A 17,078-nucleotide genomic window follows, 5' to 3' on the forward strand; every position below is an offset into this window, starting at 1 on the left:
GAAGGCGGCGGGACCGGGGACCGGGGACCGGGGACCGGGGACCGGAGAGGCGCCCGGTGCGGTGCCGCCGGGACGCGGAGCCTCTCCACAAACGCCCCATGTCATTGTTGTAGAACACGCGTTTTTTTTAATTGCGTTTGCGTGCGCGCACGCTCGTGCGTGAGCGCGTGCACGTGCGTTACAGCGTGAGCTGGTGTGTCCGATGCTGATCTGATGAAGAACCGCATTGGGAGATCCGCGCAAAACGAGACTTCCACGCGCGGAATATCTGACAGCGACGCGTCAGGACGCGGTGACGGGAATCGTGTGTGTGTGTGTGTGTGTGTGTGTGTGTGTGTGTGTGTGTGTGTGTGTGTGTGTGTGTGTGTGTGTGTGTCGGACACTTCTACTAACGGTGTTTTCATTGGTCGCCGGTCATCGATCTGATCGCTTCGCTGCCGCCTCCTGAGCCAATCAATGGTGATGTTGTTGTTTTTGTTTGTTTTTTTCTTTTTGTTTGTTTGTTTTTTACATTTGCATGATGTTTATTAGTGGAGTCACAAAGAACAACAAAAGAGAAATCGATCGGATTATCGATTGATCGTTGGAGTCGTTCTGATCGTCCCGTTTCATTGTGAACAGAAGTTATTGATCGATCAGCGTCCAGATACTGATTTGCAGTCAGGGACGGATTCTGTCGTGGTGGATGCCCCCGGTAACGTTGATGTGAGATCAAGTGGGTGTGAGACAGGGGAGGGGGCAAACGGAGCCGGTGGTGACGTCACAGGAGGTGGGTGACACATTGGTGACACCGGCGGTGCTGGAGGGTGGGAGGGGCACACCCTGCCTCTCCATCAGCACCAGGAGCTCCATGGTGACAGAGGATGGAGGCTGGAGCCTGATTCAGGGGACGGAGCCAACCGGACCCGGCGCCACTGGAGGTGTGAACCCATCACGACTTCTGGACATAAGAGACCTTTGATCTGGATGTGGAAGTAAAACACGACAGTTTTTGAAAGGTGTTTGACTTTCGGGCCTTTTCATATGAATGCAGGAGTCTTTGGTACGCCCCTGTAATACCACCAGGAGCCTTAGGGGGCAGCGTCGCTCTGATTCACGCAAAAACACGACAAAGACGGTGAAAAACGTCTCGCCTCTTCACGCCGTCCGTCTGTTTTCAAAAGTAAACGAAGCAACGGCGAGGACTGGGCGGAGTCGGGTAAGGGACTGGGTGGAGTCACGTAAAGGACTGGGCGGAGTCACGTAAAGGACTGGGTGGAGTCACGTAAAGGACTGGGCGGAGTCATGTAAAGGAGAGGGCGGCGGCTCAGCTTTATGCTAATCAGTAGATTATAAACAGGGTTCTAAACCATCAGATGGAAACAGGAAGTGACAAAAGCGTTCTTACCTACAGAAACGCAATCAGCGCGTTTATCACGCTACCGATCTGTCAATGGCTGCCGCTGTTGCTAGGCAACCAAACTAATCGAACTTCACTTATTTGGTCTGTGTGGCGTTTGATGCACAGTAAGTGCCGGGAAAGTCACAGGAAGTGTCGCCATGGGAACACACAGGAAAAAGATCAGATGGAGATTTGATGTTTTTTTAATCTTTTATTATTTAGTAGCGTTGCAGCCAGAGCTTCTCTCTTTCTATTGGTCGCAAATATTTCTGTCAAATATTTATGGAACGTCGGGAATATTTGGAGGAGAGACTGCAGGAATCCACAGATCTGGGAACATCGATTAGATGTAATTAAAGGTATTGTGAACAAACAGATTCTGTGCTATTGTTAGAATTGTCTCCAATCGTCTGCATAAAATTATCTATTCATTTACTTCATTATGTTGAGCTGGCGCTTAATGATGATGTCACTGGCTCGATGATGATGTCAATCGGTTGCTCCTGGTCTGCCGGCAGCAGAAATGAAACAGAGGAGCCCAAAAGAAATTGCAGATGGTTTCCGTTCAATGGGACGTGTCTTATTATGAAGACCCAGTGTTTAATCCGGATCGGTAACGTTGGTAACAGTAACGTTGGTAACAGTAACGTTGGTAACAGTAACGTTGGTAACAGTAACGTTGGTAACGGTGATGCTGATAATGGTAACGTTGGTAACGCTGGTAATGGTAGCGTTGGTAAAAGTAGCGTTGGTAACAGTAATGTTGGTAACAGTAACGTTGGTAACGGTAACGTTGGTAACGGTGATGCTGATGCTGATGCTGATCGTGCGTCCTGTGAGGTGACGTCACTCCAGACCTGGTTTCACCCGGAGAAGAAACAGACTTCGTTTCACCACCAAAGGAGAGACTTCAAATAATTTATACTTGTGGTTGACATCATAGACGTGCACACACACACACACACACACACACACACACACACACACGTACGCGTGTGAGTGTATGAGTGTGTGCGTGTTTCCTGCAGGACATTTGAGAATGATTTTTACTGGCTTGTGGATGGAAGTGGATCAGCCAGGGTGTGTGTGTGTGTGTGTGTGTGTGTGTGTGTGTGTGTGTGTGTGTGTGTGTGTGTGTGTGTGTGTGTGTGTGTGTGTGTGTGTGTGTGTGTGTGTGTGTGTGTGTTTGAGTGATGAAACACACACACTCCTCCAGGCTTCGAGCCAGATTAACCTGCAACATCAGCGCTCAAGCTCAACTTCTGTTCTTAGCTGTCGTTGAAATCAATCACTGCGTTTGTTCGGGGGATTTAAACCGTAATAAAGCCGGTTTTTAATTACAGCTCAATGACATCACGCCGCGCTAATGCTGCTCAGGCTAATGCTAATCCACCGGTAGCCGCAGGGCTTCCAGTGTATCGGTATCGTTGGTTCTGATGCAGTCCGTCCACAGAGAGGAGGAGATTCTTTTATTGCAAGAAATCAAGAAGTGTGAATCCAGGATTGATAATCGGAGAGGAAATCCAGGCTCAGGTTTCTTTAAACCTGACTTAAAGTAACCACCGTGTGACGACAAATAACGTGACGGATCTTTCTTACCCTGATGCAGCCGCTTGTACTTCCTCCAGGATTCACATCAAAGCAACCAGAATATGCTTTTTGTAAAGTTAACTAAATAGATATCCATAAAAGGTCGTGGAGGGGCGGGGCAAAGTTTGGGTGTGGATTCAGGTATATTCTTTCAGGTTCAGGTAACTGCGATGCTGCTGTTCCTTATTTTTTAGTAAACATAAATGCATAGAAGCAAATATTACTTTAAATGTAACAGATAAAAAAGTTTACGATTTTACGAGTTACAATTTTAACACTTTTTACGTCTTCAAGCCACGTTTTTCCTTCTCCAGGAGTTCGGCAGGTCGTGTGTTGTGTTTTTGGGTCTTGTTGGACAGTTTCCCACCAGGGTCACGTGTTCCGTGGTGCGATCCGACACGTAAACGGATTCCAGTGCGTAGAATCGGTTTAAACGGTCACGTCCGGCCTCGTCGGAGACAAACCAACAGAAGTAACGCTAATTCTTCACGCCGCCTTTCCGGCTCTATAAATAACAGCCCGACCCCAGCGTGTGTCATGAGAGGGAGAGGAAACTTCAACCCGAGTCACTTTTGTAAAACACGTGTTGTTTCTGACCGGGTTCCGTTTTGCTATGCCGTGTTGTCGTGGTGACGCGCTGGTTGTTCACGGCGGCAACACGGCGCCACCATCTGGGGATATCTTATGTTATTAAAATGTAATTTTTCAAAGCGGGTTTAGGGAGCTAATCTCCCCTCCCCCAACTTGTATGATCCTTCAGTTAACGGCTAAAGCAGCTGGATTAAACTGTCCCCCCAGAACCCACATTAAATCTGTCGAGCCTACCGCTGTGGTTTTATCGCTGCTGTATCAAGCAGTAGTTTATTTTATATATATATATATATATATATATATATATATATATATATTATCGCCGTAGCAACAATAGCGGAAAATTTGACCCTCTGGAACCAGTTTGTGTTCCTACAAAAGTTTATACAGTGGTACCTCTACTTACGAAATTAATTGGTTCCGGAAGAATTTACGTAAGTAGAAAATTATGTAATTAGAGATGCGTTTCCCATGCAAATGCCCTAATCCGTTCCAAGCCCACAAAAATTCCGACATAAATGTTTTATAAAGCATAAAAATGCATCAAAACATGTAATAAATACATGTTAGGATTAGATTATTACACAATAAATGAGAGTTGTGCTTACCGTAAAAAACAGAATAGAGTAAAGAATAAAAATGAGGATGGGATGCCAGGAAGATACTAGGTAATAGCCAATGGCAGAGCAGCTATGAGAATGTTGCGTTCAGGAACCTGTGGGAGATTCGAGTATCAGCCGATACTGTGTTTTTACGTTACGTAAGTCGAAATTTCTTTCGTAAGTAGAGTTAATATTTTCCTGCTGAGAAATTTCGTAAGTAGAAAATTTCGTAAGTAGAGACATTCGTAAGTAGAGGTATCACTGTAGTTTGTTGCATCCAAACCCAACACCCATGGTTTACCCGTCCGAGGTGAATGCGGCCCGTTTACCCCAGAAGCAGCTGCAGCTTTTAGCGCGTTAGCTTCCTCTAACTGGAGGAGGCAGCCGATTCGCTCGGGGCTATTTTCAGCCGCAGACTTGACCTGCTGAGTATTTCAGGTCAAAGGACTCTAAACAGTCAACACTGTCCTCATGCATGGGGAGGCGGGGCTTATTAATAGGGATCGCTACCTGTTACCTGTAGAGTTCAGATTCTGGGTCTTCTTGTATTTTTTTTTTTAAATAAAGTTTTGTGTTTGTATCCTCACTCGGGGTCGGCGGGGGGAGTAGAGTCCGATCCGTCTCTTGTAGGTGTTGAGAATTCAGAACCAGGAGGCTGTTCTTCCACAGTTGGGCTCTGCTGCACGAAATGGAACGCAGCCCCAATCAATTAAACCTGCAGTGGAAAAGGTTTATCACTTTAGTTCCATAGCCAATCACGACGGGAGCGTCCTGTCCCTTTAAGGGAGGCCTCAGTCCTGAGTCATGGTGAGGAAACCGGGGGGGCGGAGCCAAACATCTATTATTGAGGAGTGTTTGTTTGACGGTAGGATGCTGCTGAGGAGAGACGGAGCATCCCTCCTTCCCTCCCTTTGTCTCCCACTCTTACCCCACTGTGGCAGATGGGTGTGAAGAATGAAGTTCTCTGTGGGATGCTGGGGGAGACAGAGGGAGATGGAGGCAGCTTAAGTGGATTAACCCTTATTACCCACCAGGGGACGAGCGGGGGGGGGGGGGGAGAGGGGGGGGTGCAGGAGCAGAGGGAGAGAGAGTTAAACAGATAAATGCAAAGGAAGGATTTCCTCTCCTCCGTCCTCCTTTTGTCTCCTCCCTCCTTTAAAAGCTCTCCAGCCTCCAGACAGCTGCAGCCATATGGTGTGTGTGTGTGTGTGTGTGTGTGTGTGTGTGTGTGTGTGTGTGTGTGTGTGTGTGTGTGTGTGTGTGTGTTTAGGGTAATGCGCATCCTTCCTGGCTGTAATCCATCACAAGACGTTTCACATGAGTGTGAGTGTGTGTTATCAGCTGATTAGCGGCGTGAGCTAATAGACCTTGATGTTATTAACTGCTGTGGGCAGGAGTTTGTCTTTGTGAGTGAGGGACGGGGGGGGGGCAGGAAGCTTTTATCCTGATTGACGGGGGGGGGGGGGGGGGCAGTGCCGATGAGACTGGAAATAAAGAATTTAAATCTGACATTAAAGCTGAAATCGTCTTTGATGTCAGGAAGTAAAAAGAATTTAAGTGTCGGCAGTAGCAGGAAAAATAAATCAGATGCTCACCTGTAAGACCTGGAGATTCTTTTAGGTTGTCCTAAAATAAATTGTAAAAAAAAAGTAAAATTGCATTCATATTGCAAAAAATAATTAAAATTGCAAAAAATAAATCTTTGAATTTTAACTAAAAATACCTAAAAATTGTTGCATTAAAAACCAGCTGACATCCTTAAAAAAAACTTCTTTAATATCCTTAAATAAACTTCTGTTCTGTGGTTCCGTTGAACTGATCTGCATGTTTTTATTTAAATCATCTCAGACGCCCAGAAGCTGCTGTTTCATCCCAAGATGCTCAGCTCCAAGCAACTGACCAATCAGAACACGTTTCGCCCCAATACCTACCGGGATGGTTGACACAAAACACCACAAACACACACACACACACACACACCGCTAACAGGACTTCCTCAGAGATCACAGCTTGACCCGGAGTCATTACTCACCGTGCGCGATGGCGTGCGCGGCGATGCCCCCCCCCCTGTGGCCGACAGAGAACAGATAACGGTCCTGAGACTCCGTGGGACCTTCACGCCTCGTTATCGAGCGTTCCTCCTCTCTCATCGATCCCTTTGTCTGGTTGGTTCCAAAGCGGGCCGATGTCACGTCAGAACCCACTTCATTGATTAGCGGATGGAAAACCAACGCCAAAACGAGCGGCCAATCATTTAACGTTTTGTTTCCAGCGTCTGTCTTTCTGTTTGTCCAATTGGTTTAATTGGATTTTTGTCGTGTTTGCGAGACAAATTAGAAATAACCTCCGGCGCTGTGGATAAAATATTCTATGCACTGATTAATCATTTTAATTGGAGAACAGCCTGAACATAAATTGATAAGGAAAATGGGAATTGCTTGTTGCAGCTCTGCCAGAGAGAGATGTTGTTCCTTTGATCAGCAAACAGACAGACTTTAAGAAACGGGTTTTTACATCTTGCTGTTCTGCATTTTATCCAGTTTAATGTCGGTAAAATCCCAAATCAAAGCTCCGTTATCTTCTATTCTAATGTTTCATCATCTTTATTGATTAATCAATTTTCAGATTGATGATGATTGTGGAACTAAACTAATTTATATTCAAACTTATGGCTAAAATCAATCATCATGCCATCTGTCTCAGCAGTCTCATGAGCCGCCGCCGCCACCACCGCCCTGGTGCCCAGATTATCTAATATTTCTTTGGGTCGTGTGAGTGTGTGTGTGTGTGTGTGTGTGTGTGTGTGTGTGTGTATTCTATCTCGTGATTGGTTCAGTTTGTCTGATTACACACAAACCGATGGAAGAATTTGCGTGAAATTTTCACCTTAGATGGAATTCAGCGTGTCCTAGAGGTGATGGAATTTTGGATGACGATCCAGGTCGGGATCAGGATTCATTTTTCTTCTCAATTTAAAAAAAAAAAAAAAAAAGGAATCTAACTTGAGAAATTCAGCTCAAGCCCATCCCTTAATGACCTCTCTTCTACCTCATTGGACCAAATAAATGACCTCCAAAACCTTTACGGTAGAATCATCCTTTAGACGATGTGCAGACTCTCCTACAGATGAAATCCCTGACAGAAAAAATAAACAGTAGCCCATCATGCAGCATGGCCTCGACCCAAGTTTGTAACTTCCAGTGGAATTCTCTCTCCCATATCTGACAAATCCCGGGGATTTGGGGTGAATCCTGGTTGTCTGTTTCCAGTTCTTCAGTAATGCTTTTATTATGAAGTCTTGCATCACTTCCTGTCAGAAATGGGAGATGGACTGAGAAAACCTTTCCTTGTTTTCTGCAATGAGGAGGAGGAGGAGGCAGAAACAATGAGTCTATTAAATTCATGGTGTTTGTAGCTCCGGACGGCGTTAGCAGCGATTATGACTTTACTGCTGATGTTCAGACCTGCGAACGCTCTGCGCGTCAGACAGGAAGTAGAACATAAATGCTCGAGAGCAGGAAAGCGAGAGGAGGCTCATATTATGGGGAGCAAGGGTCAGGTTGGGATCAAAGGTCAGTCTGACGTGGAACTAGAAGGTCGGACCCCGTCGGACCGAGGAAGTCTCAAAGTTCAAACTCTCAAATTTTTTTTTTTGCGCTCACGATGAGATGGATCACCTACAGATTGAGTCTGTTGACAGACTGTTTCAGCGAAACAGCCTGGTCAAGCTGTTGGTCTGGTTAACCCTTTGCTGGCCCGGTTCACTCAACCCTCATCGGTTTAACTTCAGCTCAGCCCGAAACTTGGAACCTCTGAAGCGTTTGAAGATTTTAGTATGCCGCGGTTTGGCTTGAGTGTGTGTGTGTGTGTGTGTGTGTGTGTGTGTGTGTGTGTGTGTGTGTGTGTGTGTGTGTGTGTGTGTGTGTGTGTGTGTGTGTGTGTGTGTGTGTGTGTGCCATCAATGGCTGGAAAACACTCCAGTGAAACCACAAGCAGGCCCTTTCTCTTTTCAGGAGACGCGTTCTGCAGTCGTGTGTCTGAATCCTGAATTTCATTCATTTTCAAAACTTTCTCCACGAGGTTTTCCACGCGGAGGGAACGAAAGAACAGCTGGGAACGATTCCCAACAGCCCTCATTTCATTCTGTCGTTCAATCGCACGAGCAACTTTTTTTTTTTTTTTTCCTGTACGGCCGTTTATTCGTGTTTTACATTTTTATTTTACTGTCGGCTAAATGTCTCTACCTTCTGTTCGTGTTGCTTTTATCTTTCCTTTCTTTGAACCTAAAACTAATTAAGGATCGTTCATTCTCAGAGGACACACACACACACACACACACACACACACACACACACACACACACACACACACACACACACAACACACACACACAGAGGAACATTTGTGTCAGGCTGTAATTGAGCGAACAGAACCTTTATTACTGAGGAGTATTTTTAGAACACAGAGAACAAGAGTGGAAATATTAATCCTTAATTTTCCTCTGGTCGGGATGCGAGCATCATCTGATCTTTTGGACTTCTTCATCTATGATCTGAGAATTTAATCTCACAGCTCCGTGCTGTTTGATGACATCATCGTCCCGCTGTGGCCGTCGGTCTTCTCTAATCCGACGTAAACGAGTCTCCTGATCGGACCCGTTTGAAATCGGGAGATTCCCCGTGTTTGACTTGAAAGTGTTCGCGGCCCAAAGTGGAAACAGTGTAATTATTGTGTAATTATGCTGTTTTATGACAATAAAAGCTGGAGATCAGTAATTACAGGAGCGTCAGGAGAACTTCTGACCACAGTCGTGTCTGGGAGTCGGACGTTGTAATCTGCCTCGTCTTCCTTGGGGTTTCTTTGTCTGCTTCCTCCACGTTTCTTTATTGTTGCGCCGAGGGAGTGGAACCCGATCAGCTGATTGTGGTGGGGTCACATGACCTCCTCCGTCTCTTCCTTCCTTCCAACAAACGGACGGTTCCGCATCCCAAACGGTTCTTACAACTCAAAATTAGAAGCGTGTTTTGTCGGCGTGAACGTGGCGCCTCCGAGTGCATAACTATCACCAGGCTGTGCACGCACACACACACACACACACACACACACACACACACACACACACACACACACACACAGTCATTCCATGTCTGACCACTCAGTGGAAGTTTTTCCTCTCCACAGACAGCTGCTGTCTGGAGACTGAAAGCTGATCCAGAGAGAGAGAGAGACGTAGAGGGAGATTCATCTGATAGCTGAAACACGTGTTCCGTGTTTTAACATTTGCTCCGTCTCTACCTCCATCCTCCTCTTGACCTTTGACCCGTCTGCCTTTCTTCTGATTGGCTGTGTTGGGTTGAAACGAGCCTGATGGATATTTCAGGATAGCGTGCGATGGCGACGTTCATTTTCTGATCCCAAACCCTCGGAACATCGACCCCGGGATGCGGGATGTGCCCCCGCGGATTCGGGAGTGACCGGGAAGCCAATCCTCCCGTCTCCAGGTGTTATGTGGATTTGCAGACGGGCTTGTGATCGCGTTTCCCCCCCCGCCCCCCCTCGGGGTGGGGAACAGACATACACCAGCCCTGCCGTTGAACCTGAGCGGTGATTTGTGTAGATCGAATTCACCCAAAGCAGACTCGCCGTACGGAACAAGACCCGAATGATCTGATTGGCTCTGCCACTTCCTGATGGAGATGGATGTCATTGGAGATGTGAGAACAGGCCGATGACGCTTTTCCAAACTGATAATAATCAGTGTGTGGGGGGGGGGGACGTTTTTTATCGCAACGCTGCAGGAGATTCATGGTTATCAGGGAGGGGCGGACGCCAAATGGCTTTCTGGAGACGCTTTCCAAATGAAATAAAGATTTTACGAGTCCCAGAACTCATGTTCAAGTCTCTGAAGTGAAGTAATTTAGTGTATGACTGTCGTCCAAGTCCCAAACACTCCAGATGATGTCATTCACCTCCATTGATAAGGGGCGGAGCCAGAAATCACCAGATGCCACTCAATGCGTTTGTTCTGTTCGCAAATCAGTCCAGTCAGCGACTGGTGCTGTTCCATCCATCCCATAATACTAAAAGGTTGTGCTGCATTTTGTGTGTGTGTGTGTGTGTGTGTGTGTGTGTGTGTTGTGCTGAGTCAGCGTCCTCCAGATGGCATCTCCCTGTGCGTTTGGAACGTGGCGCAAATCATGTCATCACCCCACCCCCCACCCCCCCACCCCCCTAAACCGGACCTTTGATTTGATTGGTTCCTTCAGAATGAATCAGAGGGGGGGGCGACGGACTCGACCAAGGTCGTATTCTCTGGAGGGGGGGCTCTATAGACATGTGTGCGCTGGCGTCTAAGAGGAAAACGTGTTGTTGTTGTTGTTGTTGTTGTTCTGAGGGCAAAATCTTCTGTTCAGTTTACCTACACAAATACACTAAAGTCAACAGTTGAAGCTGAACTATCTTTATTTCTGTCCTACTTTATGCAGGAATAAATGTGAGATTCAACAATTAAAAACTCACATTCACTCTGTGAAGATACGGTCATACAGAATATTACTATATGTTTACTGTGAGTTTTACTCGCTATTATATCAAGGGAGGTGAATACACATTTACATGCATCGCTGGTTATTCCTGTCGGTCGTAGGGATCAAAAGTCTACAAAAAAGTATTGATAATATCTTTCATTTACCTTCTGATCAGTCTGTCACCACTCCCACCCCCCCAGCATTCACCATTTGTTGTTCAATTAGAGTTTTAACGCAAAATCTACTATAAAACACTCTAGTCTCATTTTCTTTCGATCGATCGTCCTCGCCTTGTCGTGCACCGATTCGCGGGTTTAGCTTGTAAAAATAGAATCCTTGTTTTTTCATTGGACGAGAGGAGGTCGTGACTGGAGTGCATATTTAATGGTCGAGAGCGTGACTTCGGCTAGAAGACAAAGAAGAACACGAAGAAGAAGATGAGCGCCGCCTAGCGAGAGAAAAATTTTGTTTTCTTATGTTATCGCTCGGGGATTTTCGCGAGTCCAAAAAAGTTGCAAGTTTTAGACTTTTTTTCCCCCTAAAAATAGGAACACCACCGTGGCTACACAGGCCAAAAACCTTTTAGCCACTCTGGAATTTGCTTCGCCGATGGCGAAGTGGCGAATGGCTAGCCCAAGCCCAGGCAGGGAGGAACTTCTCATCGGTCCATTATGCAGAAATGATGACTGAGGAGTCCAGAAAGAAAGAGAGACAGAGAGACAGAGACAGAGACACAAGGAGAGAGGGACGTAATTGTTGTCCAATAATTGCTTTGTGTATTTTTTCAGTTTCGGTCCCTTTATGAGGAGAAGCTCCCCTGTGGAGAATACATCATCCGCTGCATGTGTGACCTGGGTGTGATGCCTGGCGAGCACTTAAAGCTCACTCTGTGCACGTGAGCGTGCATGAGTGTGGAAACGTGTACGTGCATGTGGTCGTGCGAGGCGGCGAGCGAGAGAGACGTGTGGTTTTGTGCAGGGAGAGTGATGGATGTGGTTTTCCCCTGCAGGGGAAACTGGAGCCGAGGCCATTAAAACGTGTGTGTGTGTGTTTGTGTGTGTGTGTGTGTGTGTGTGAGCGCCACCGGTAGGAGGTGTGCACACCCCGCAGCGTTAACGAATACATGCAGGTAGTGTGTTAAAATAATGAGGCGGGTATAAATTATTCATGTCCAGGTGAGGCGTGACGTTGTGCCGGCCGGCGGGTGTTTCTGGGTCGGTCGTGTCGCTGATTGACTCTACACCTTCGGCGGTTCATCGCCGGCCTCTGATTGGACAGTAGAGCAGCACAAGCTGATGAAGACACCAGAGGCGAAGAGTCAGAAATGGAGGAACTAATTAAAACTAATGAGTAGCTGGTTTCAGACGGACTCAAACACCTCCGGGCCTCCAGAGAAGCGAGTTTACGAAATGTACGAATGTCGGGCGAAGGTCCGACCAACAGACTAACAACTTCTCTCCGCTTTGCGATTGCGACCATTGAGTCTACCCCGTCTCCTGGATGGTTTATGGTCTTCATGCGGAACACAATCCTCAGACCGCCGGGTTTCTCAGGGTCGGGCTCGTTTGACCCGGACACTCAGAGCGTTCTGGTGGCGCTAACACCTTGCCCAAACATCGGTAACATCACATCCAGCAGCAAAAGCAACCTGCAGTCAACCAAAAGTTGAGGAAGTTGGCCGATGGCATCTGAACAGACATTCACCCACTTTATAGTAAGATCATTTGTGCTGGTTGGCAGCAGTGGCGGCGGGTTTCCTCTAGTGTCCTGATTTTTTTGTTTTATTTCGTCACTTCCTGTTTTATTTTGTAACTTCCATCTTGTTTGACATGTTTTACCTCGCCGCTAACCCGTTTCCTGAATCCAGACTTCCTGATTCATTTGATTTGAGTCTTGTTGTTCTTCTTTCCCATCCACACACAAACACACACACACACACACACACACATTCATATCATATTTATGATTATGAGAAACACAAACAATGCAAAACTTTAAACTCCTTGCTCGCTATCGGACATTCACGGGAACTCTTCAGACGGGAAAGAACCACCAGCGGCGTCCGACATCTGGCTTGTATCATCACGGATTGGACAGCCATCCACGCCGTCGTCAAAGGACTCCATTGGGTATTTATTGGCTGCGATGTGACGCGTGGGTGGACGCACTCATTTACACCTCTTTCCTTAGCGTGACGTGAAGAACATCAGGTTGTTCCAGGACGTCTTGATGGCCGACCGCTCACCCTCCCTTACTTAGTCTACGCGCCGTCCTTGTTTTAACTATTCCACTAGTGGGAAAGCAGAAGCGGTGATTGGCTGCTGGTCTTTCTGATGGAGTTGGAGAGCGAGACGTCTCAGAGGAAGCCTCAGAACGGCTCTCGGTGGTCTCCTGCTCAGGAACACAATGATCTTTGCAGACCTTCTGATCGCCGCTCTGCTTAAACCAACGTAAACACAGCCGTTGCTCGCCAGTCTCCCCGTCCGCTCACCCACTGCTCCTCAAACGTTTTCCAGACACACTCCTGGAAATGTTCGCGCTCCCAACCACGCTTTTTTTTTTTTTTTTTTTATCAATCCGTAACCACGATGGAGGAAGCAATCGCTTATAGTCGAGTTTAGAGAGACGGAGGTCAGCAGAACAGCATCAGAGATCTGACTTCCCTGCACAAATCCTTTTCTTTCCGCTTATTTCACCCAATATTTAAGTCCTTCCAGTCTTTTCCTTGTTCTCCAGATTTAGGAGGTGTCGCGATTGAAATGGGACGCCCCCCTCGTCACATCATCAGTGGATTATCACAGACATTTTCTACAACTGCCAGGTCTCCAACTCCCACAGCAATTTCTGTCCTGCTTGGAATCGGATCAGATTCCGGGGTTTCTTCAGGATGTGTTCTAGTTCCGTACAGGCCCGTTGCTGCTGCTGTTAGCGACTAGCGACACGTCTAACCTCACATGTTCATTTGCATCTCCGTCAGTCAGACGCTCCCATGAATATTTAACATTACTGATGGTTATATATGAGATTATAATATTTAGGCACCTCTTTCATTGTAACTGTCTTTCGGTTGCAAGCGACTCAAGACTGTTAATTATTGTGTTCCTCTTATTTTGAAAGGGCTTCTCTGCTTGCGATGAAATGTTAGTCTTTTTTGAGACTGGATCTGGCCAAGATTGTTTCCTAATCAGTTTAAATATTTGTTGACCTTTCAAAATAAGATCCACACATAGATCGTGTTTTAATGACAGGCATAAATAAATCTTTGTGTCTTAAATATTTAAATCATCTTTTTCCATGTTTAAATCATAGCTGTCTCTCTGTAGACGTGTGTTGGTAACGTCACACGTTAGTTTAATAATGGCTGCAGCACCAATGTAATGGATACAGACAGCTGACGCAACCCAATCCTGACACTTAACACATGCCGATGCGTCTGGGCAACAAGTGTCTCTTTGATCCGACCGCCGGAAGCCACGCCAGCGCCATTGATCGATGATTGGGTGATAAGAGAGTCAGCTGACGCCTTTTGGTCCCTTCGGATCCTTTTCAGGTCCACGAGCGCCAGGCTTCGCGCTAACACATATGGTCCAGCCGCCAGTTGCCGGGGGCAGCTGTTGCTAGGGAGCAGACTCACCTGTTGCCTTCTGAAGACATTAAGGCAAACACACACACACCGACACACACCCACGCCACACATTAGGCCCCTGAATAATGACATCGCTGCTCCTTCTCCGAACATGGAGATCAGAGCTCAGGAATGCTGTTTCTGATTTGATTTGTTGGTGTGTTAACAGTTTCCTGGACTTAAGCGGAACAAAGGAACCGATTATTGGTTCCAGACGTAGCAGAGACATCATTCGCAATCAAAGCAGAAATGTTTGCGTCATATCGTTATTTTTGATGAATATCTTGAGTTTCATATAAACACTGAAGCCGAGTCGTTTCTATCCATCATTAGTGGAGCGGTTTCTGTTATCTGCTGGTTTCACACTGACCGATGGAAAGAGTCGGAACGCCGCTCTGGGAATGAAACACTTTGGAACCATATTTTGTCCTTTCTGCAATTTGTTTTTCAAATCGTGTTTTGAACTTTTGTAATTTTGTCATGTTGAAAACGACCTTTGGCGTCGTTGTCAGCATCTCGTAAAGTTAAGCATGCTAGCTTCAAGCTAATGTTACACATTTTAAAATTTGTACTAACTGTATTTTGTGTCGTTGTTGCCATAGAAACACAATGTTTTTTTTTGTTGTTGTTTTTTTTGGTGTTTTTTTTTTAACGATGTTAAAAGCAAATCTGATACTTAGTGGTCCGTCTGATTGCTGAAATTTCCTCTAAACTTCATTCACATATTTAAACCATAAATATCAGTTATTTCTTTTAATACTGGTGTATAGATAGTCCTCAACTTACAAACAGAAACGAACAAACGCTTGCTGCCAAACACTCGGTCCGGAAAATCTTTTATGGTACAAATTATCGTTTTTTAATTAGAGCTCCCAGGTCTTATTTTGAAAAACGGATGTTTCCGTCTTCGCCTTACTGTCGCACAACTAACTGCAATTATAATTTTTAGCTAACCATAAGCAAACTCTTGACAAAAAGCCCCAAAAAAAAAATCTCACTGGAGATATTTTTTTCTAGAAGAAAGGAGCGAACAATGACACTGCAGAAGCGTCGCAAAAAAAAAGCTTCATTTAAAAAAAATATGTCAAGATTCCTGCCGCATTTATGGATTCATCACAACAGGTGATGCTCAAGAGTCACATCCGCTTAGTCAACAAACGTATCCGCTGACTTGACATCATATAATTTAAACACCTGCGCCTCTAATCGGTCGGAAGCAATAAATAATTGAATACATAAAACTGGTACTCGTATTAGAATGGATCGTCAGCATCAACAGCTGACTCTGTTGTTGATGGTCTTAAAAACTGGTGGAGATTTCATTTAAGTGTTTTTTGTTCTTCTTCTTCTCCTCAAGGATTAAATTTTAAGGAGCAAAAGTTTACCGAAAACCAATCTGAATTAAAATGATCACGTGAATCAGGAGTGACTCTTAACGGTAGATATCGGAATTGTACGTATGTATTTTAATACTAATTTCATGCCTGTAGGCTCACACTCTGAAGGATGTTCTGGTGGAAGTGGGATTTGAACCCCTGATGGCGATCCTGTCTTCAGGACGATTGCTCTACCGCTAAGCCACTGCCGCCCCAAGTTAACAGAGTTAACAGAGAAAACAGACATTAAGGGGCGTGTCTGACTTTTGATGACCAGGAAGTGACATCAGCGCGTCATTGACGTCAGTGTGGTGGAACACCTCTGTGGATTAAAGCTGAGTTTAGCCTCTACACCCCCCAGGAGAGAATCAATCCATCAGAGGTAGAGATGTTAAGGTTACATTACAGTAGCACATGACTTGTTATTGTGTTGTTTTAATGTCCTGTAATTGTTTCTGGTCCGTCTGAGGGAATAGAACGTTAGAATTTAGAGTAGTAACGACATTGAAGGACCTCAAATGGAGATTATAGATTAGAATTTAATAAAGAATAACTTTTGAAACAATTCAGCTTCTTGGAACCAATGATGTTCGTATGTGGAGGACTACTTCCATTATTTTCTTTATTGCATTGTTTCAATCAAGCTATTTATCGACCTCAACTTTTGATCTGTTGTACACTGAATAAAGTTTTTTTTCAATCTGGGCCTTTTGTATTTTGTCGTCATCTCTTCTGATTTGAAAACGAGTGCATCTTTTTACCTTTGTGCTTTAAACATCGTCGATAACGGGGAACGACGATCTGGCCGTCTGAGCGTCCTCACTGTCACCTTCACCGTCTGATGTTCGCTGGCTGAGGTGTCACATGAACAGCACTTCATCCGACCACTTATCCCAGCTGCATTATGGGTAAATTATGACGATAGCTGTCCTTCCTGTGAGGCTGTGTTATCATTTCATTCCTGTATGCTCCGTCTAGTTGCTGTGTGTATGGGGGGGGGTTATCAGTGTTAATGGCTCTAGCAGGACTGCAAGTTGCCCTTTGACCTCCACATGTCTGGAAATGTTGAACTTCATCTATGTCTCCCATCAGGCGGGCGGGCGTGTCGCCCTGGTTACGGTGACCTTACTGTTGTAGTTATTTATAAGAACACACATTGATAAAAATGGGTCACACGAGCTGATGCACACGCCACCAGCAGTGACATCACTTCCTGTCTGAGTGACCTTGTCATGACAAAAGAGGTACGCCGCATACAGCAGACTACATTAATGTTAGTGGCTTCTTCCTTTGGCGGGGTGGGAATAAATCTTTTTCCTGTGTAGTGTATTGTGTTTGTGTGTGTGTTTGTTTGTGCGCAGTTATTATGGTTGTCGTTTTGACATT

The 17,078-nt window shown here is 45.6% G+C and overlaps 1 protein-coding gene across 1 annotated transcript in view; it reads left to right on the plus strand.

Annotated features, from left to right (window-relative positions):
* The window catches only part of LOC137605427 (kalirin-like), a 66,262-nt gene that overhangs the window by 331 nt on the left and 48,853 nt on the right, over positions 1-17,078 (plus strand).

This window comes from Antennarius striatus, chromosome 12, assembly GCF_040054535.1.
Source record: "Antennarius striatus isolate MH-2024 chromosome 12, ASM4005453v1, whole genome shotgun sequence".
Taxonomy (NCBI): domain Eukaryota; kingdom Metazoa; phylum Chordata; class Actinopteri; order Lophiiformes; family Antennariidae; genus Antennarius; species Antennarius striatus.